Consider the following 6,042-nt stretch of genomic DNA (forward strand, 5'->3'; position numbering starts at 1 on the left):
GTTCAGAGATGGTGTGGTTTATATAGATTTTCTTGGATGGGGCAAATTCTACAATTTCATTTTTTATTTTTTAAATAATAATAAATTTTGCAGGGCAGACAATTTCATGGATCCTTCCTGAAGTGTTTTGGATAAACCTAGGTGATAACGAGTGTCATCTGGCCATGCAGAGTGCACGTACGACGTCGCAGGAAGTTATAGGTGTCGGCAGGTAACCGTTACTAATTTTTAGTTCGTTTGTTTTAAAAAAGGTCGGTTGGTGGTGGGTGACAGTTACTTGGTCTACAGAAAATTGGAAATGGGCGGTGGATCCATGTAGAATAGATTGATCGAGCAAAGGATGTAAACACGTAGTATTATATTAATTAGTTGATAATCTTTTTGCATGCCCCACCATTATCTGCACCCACCTAAAATCAAATCGAAAAAATTATTCAATTTTGAATTTAATATTTCTATTTTTTATTTATTACTTGAAACTTATATTATACTCCGTAATAGTTTTAGAGTTTCAAGTCTAAATTTGCGGACTGCTTTAGAGTATTTAAAATGTTATCTGTACATTGTTTGAAAAACTCAACAGTACAGTTGATAGTTGATACTAATAGTTTTACTACAATTGGTCCAACATGAACCACAAAACAAGCCATAATTAAGGCTTTTAAATAGCATCTATGTAAAATAAGAATGAAAATGTTTGCGGATATATATGGACAACTCAATTGGTCACAATTTCACAGAGGTGAAATTTGGAAAGAAAAATCAGGAATTGAGTCTCGCCATAGATAGTGAGGGGGCTCCTTGTACTTTGTAAGCAAAGGTCTAGCAACAACATCCACTCAAATACTCTGTTGATCTATTGAACCTTGTAAGCAAAGGTCTAGCAATGCAACATCCACTCAGATACTCTGCTGAACCGGAGAAGTGAGGGCCCTTAATGTTGGGGAGTCAACTTTTAGGAAGAAAGAATGAAAATGTTTTCAAGGATTTAAGCTTTGGAGTCTTTTTACTATGAGAGATTGAGACAATAGATCGAATTTAGAATGTTATTGCAATTGCTGGGCATCCCCTTTACAATATCTACATTTTAATGGCAAATTAAAGTGATAGAGTATGATTTGTATCTAAATTTCACAAGTTTAATTATTATGAATACACTTAAAAGTTACAAATTTTTTCTTGTCACAAAAAAAAAATAAAAAATTGTAAACATTAAATGTGCAATGCATCTAAAGGTCCTTAACTTATGGGCCGAGTAACAACGGCTCAAAAACGGTATTGATACCATAAACACAGTTCTTATATCGTGGAACGTGGTCCCAAAACGACGTCGTTTCAGTAAGTGGGAGACGGATCCCGTAATTGACACTACAGTTCATCTCAAAAGATACTGCTGCCTTACATTTGTTTTGATATTATCGAATGAAACTGTAGTTATATCGAAATGTAACTGTAGTTGTGTTGAAATGTAACTGCAGTGTATATGAAAAGATACTGAATAACAGTTTCACATTTGTGTTTTTATATTATCGAATTAAACTGTAGTTATATCAAAATGTAACTGTAGTTGTGTTGAAATGTAACTGCAGTTGTGTTGAAATGTAACTGAAGTTGTGTTGAAATGTAACTGAAGTTGTGTTGAAATGTAACTGCAGCATATATGAACTGAAATTGAATGGCGCGAATTCATCCATATATTTTCATTAAATCAAAACGACGTCGTTTTAGGACCGCGATTCACAATGCATTGTGGACCACGGTCCACGATATAATTTGCGCCATAAACAATTGCGAAAAGGTTATCCAAATAATGAAGAAATAAAATTTCAAAAATGAGTTTTTTCCCAAAATGGTCCCTCGACTATTGCTCATTCTCAATTTTGCATTTCGACTTTCAATTGCACCTAATGTGGTCCCTCGACTTTCAAAAACTCACCCAATTTGGTCCTCCGTTACATATTCCGTCAAATCAGTGTTAAAATGGAGGGCATTTTCGTCCATTTACCTATTGTTAGCCTAATAAACATTGAGAAATAGTTGAGGGACCATTTTGAGAATAGTCAAAGGACCATTTTGGGAAAAACTATTTTATTTATTTCATTTTTGTTTATTTTCATTTTTTAGACTCTATAAAATTAGAATTTCTATACATTTTTTTTCTTACAAATATAAATAGTTAAAATCGTGCAATCCATCCTAAAAATTTTTAACTTTTTTACAGACTTTTTCCCTCTATCTAAATATACAAACTATTCCTATGCAGATCTTTACAATAAGTTTCGTAAATTTTATAAATACTCATTTTTTAAGCACCGATTAAAATAATTCTTAGTCACATTCGTAGTACTAAATATATTACTTTGGATTTTTTTATAAATAAGATATAATATTATTAAATTCAAATAATTAAAAATAATGTGCCCACAACACAAAAGATTTTATGATTGACTTAAAAATTAACTATAAATTTTATTGTTGAATACAAATTGACAATTATTAAATATTATTTATAATAATTATTGTGTCCCGTGTAATATACTAAAATTATTAGGTCGGATTTTTATAATTAAGGTATAATTTAATTAAATCAAAATTATTAAAAATAATGTGTCCACATTACAAAATAAATTATACTTGCCTTAATAATTAATAATTAATAAAAAAAATAAGAAGAGGAAAACATATAAAAGATGTCATACAATATCTTAAATAATGTAAGTTAATATAAAATTTAATAATTACTTCGAAATCAAATACAGAAAATATTGCAGGAAACATTGACGAGATTTTACTTTTCGGCTCACCTAAGAAGTTTACTAGAAAAATTTACCTTTTGGTCCAATATTTTCCCTACATTTTATACTCTTTGGGTGTCTACGCTTGAAAAAAATATTATTTTCAATGGTAAAAGTAATATTTAATGTGATACATAGTGATTGATTGTCTATGAACATTAAAAAAAAAAAAAGTATATGAGTATTTATGAAATTTACGGAACTTATTGTAAAACTTCATAGGAATAGTCGAGGGACCATTTTGGGAAAAAACTCTTTCAAAAATCCATCAAATTAGAAAACCTATGAAACTGTTGTAACTTCACTTGTAAATGTATTATTAAAAAAAATGTGTATCAACAGATATTACATTGTAATTGAGTCAGTAGTAAAAAAAAAATGTGTTAAACTTTTTAAAATTCAAATCGGACTTGACGTAACGAGGTGCACGGCGCCTACGATTGTAGCGTAATTTACACGTACGATTATTATTTGCTCTTATAAAAACATTTTCTCAACTAAAAAATATTTTTAAAAAGGAAAAGAACGACTTAAATAGCAAAAAGTATAAATATTTAAAATGTTTCCTTTGCCGTCCCTGTCTCCACTTTGCTCTCTACTATAGGGTTATTGACTATAGCCGACACAATCCATACTTAATTGTACACACCACACTGCATATATGCTATCCAAATTGGGTTAAGGGCCCATTGACCCATTAATGTAGGGTACAACTTGGGCCCGTAACCCGCGGCCATATACTGTTGCCACGAAGACCAATAAGATCTTGCCACCTAGCTTGCCTATTGGAGAAGCTGAATGGAAACATCCATTTTCTCTTCTACTCCGCATTTGTTTGTCTTCCGAACTACCACGTCGTATAGTAGTAGTTAATGTTAGTTTTTGAGTGCTACTGACTCGATTACAATGTACTGTCTGTTCATAAACTACTTTTCTCAACTTACTGAAGCACAAAGAGTCAGCATCGCCTCCACTGAGGCTCGAACCTGCCCCCTCCAACATGGGGTGCAACCAAATGCCACTAACGGATGCCACTAAACCACAAGGTCATTGACTAGTAGTTAATGTTAGTTGCTTCTTAATTTATTGATGATCAATTTTAATAAAGTCTTTACAAGTGTACAAATCACTATAGTATTAGTGTGTAAAAAGTAAGGATCAAATTCAGAGAGAATTAATACAATGCAATAAGAAATATGATAATTTAAAGTACTAGCTAGAATCAAATGCCAAAGAAAAAGATCAATTCGAATGCAAAATAATTAAATCGAAACTCAAGAAGCTAAGCAAATAAACTACTCCCAAGAACCAGAATAGCAAATTACAAACCAGAATAGAAAAACCTAGAAACATGAATCAATTACTACAATCCACAAGAAGTCGTCGCCTAGGAACTCGTTGACAAATAGAAATCACCGTCGGAAGACCAGGTTCCGAACGGCTTTTGGGTGAGTAGATGATGCCGGCTTCCTCCAATTCGCTTGTATTTATACTGCATAGCCCAACTGTACCTCCTAGCATCCTCACTAAAATTGCTCTGATCATTGGAGACTTCCATTCAACGCTTCAATCGAATCTTTCAAAGACTAGATTTGTTGAAGATTTCATTGCTAATTGTCCAGTGTTGCGTCTTTCTCTGCCAAATTATGCTGTGGACCCAGGTCCACCTTGCAAGGTGGACCTGGGTCCAAAACTACATCATTTTTGTCTTTTTTTTGTCTTTTTTTTTTAAAAAAAAAATTAGTAAACATATTGCTAAATATAGAGTTGTCCAAAAATGTGTGAATGTAGAGGTTTCAAAGTGTGAATGTAGAGTATAGAAATCGTGAATGTATATTTATGATTGTGTGAATATAGAATTGCCCAGAAATGTGTAAATGTGGAGGTTTCAAATTGTGAATATAGAGTATAGAAATCGTGAATGTAGAGTTATGCATGTGTGAATCTGTAATAGAGTTAAAAAGTTCTAGCAACTTGTAGCCCTGTAATGTGTGAATGTGAAGTTCTCAAGTTGTGAATATAGAGTATAGGACCTGTGAATATAGAGTTTTGAATGTGTGAATGCATAATAGTGGTAATATAGTTACTAAACATATAATCTTGTAATGTGTGAATGTGGAATTTACAAAGTGTGAATGTAGAGTATCATATAATCCTATAATGTGTGAATGTGGAGTTTACAAAGTGTGAATGTAGAGTATAATGTATGTGAATGTGTAGTTTACAAAGTGTGAATGTAGAGTACAGTGTATTTGAATGTATAGTATAGTGTATGTGAATTTAGACCCAAGTCCACCTTGCAAGGTGAATCTGGGTCCACGGGCATAACAATTGTCTTTCTCTTTTGTTGGCTTCGTTGATAGGAAGGAGGCAAGGGAATTATTAGATGGGCTTGAATTTTGGTCTAAAGCATGTTTAACTAAATAAAAAAAGAAAAAAAACTAATTGGGCTTAAGGTAGTGGGCAGACACCATTTTATTAACTAAACTAACATAATACAATCATTATTACATGTGCCATTGTGCACACAGTTATGTCCTGTGTGGACCATAAATAAAAAGTACATTTTTAATATATTAAAATACATTATTTATGTACGTAAAGTACATAATTGGAGTACTAAAATTACATGTACATCTGATACACAAATAATGTATTTTTAGTATATAAAAAATGTACCTTATTGATTGGGTTACGGGCCCAATTTTTTTGGTTGGGGCAAAGCCCAAGGATCAAGGTGATATAAGACAGGCCCGCCCAATAGAGGGGCGGTGAGTGTCAGGACGCTGAGCAGTGCACATGAAGCTCGGAAGGTCAGCGGAGGAGCGGGGTGGGGTGTCACCCGTTGCCACCACCCCATCGGTGGCGCCAGTAGGCGTGACAGCCGCCCGGGGCCACGGAGCCCCAAGTGAGCTGGTCGCGCCCGGCCAGCGCACCCAGTCGTACTAGGTAGTGGCTATTCGCGCCGCCACCCGATGGAGGGGTCAGCACTCGGGGTGGTGGATGGGTCCGTCGCCACCAAGGGGGCGCGCATGGCGCGGGTCGTGTCCGTCTCACCGTGTCCCTCGGGGATTTGACTAAAGTTCCTGGGTACATGGATGGTGGAGGGTGTCGTGACATGAAGGCGTTAGACGCGTGTCTGGTGGGACTTGGCTCCATGTTGATGTCGTAAACGTGGAGGGTGCTAGGGGATCCATATGTAGTACTACGTATAAAAGAGCGGAGGGAGGCGGGGGGGGGGGGGGGG

Source organism: Ipomoea triloba, chromosome 3 (genome assembly GCF_003576645.1).
Source record: "Ipomoea triloba cultivar NCNSP0323 chromosome 3, ASM357664v1".
Classification (NCBI taxonomy): Eukaryota; Viridiplantae; Streptophyta; class Magnoliopsida; order Solanales; family Convolvulaceae; genus Ipomoea; species Ipomoea triloba.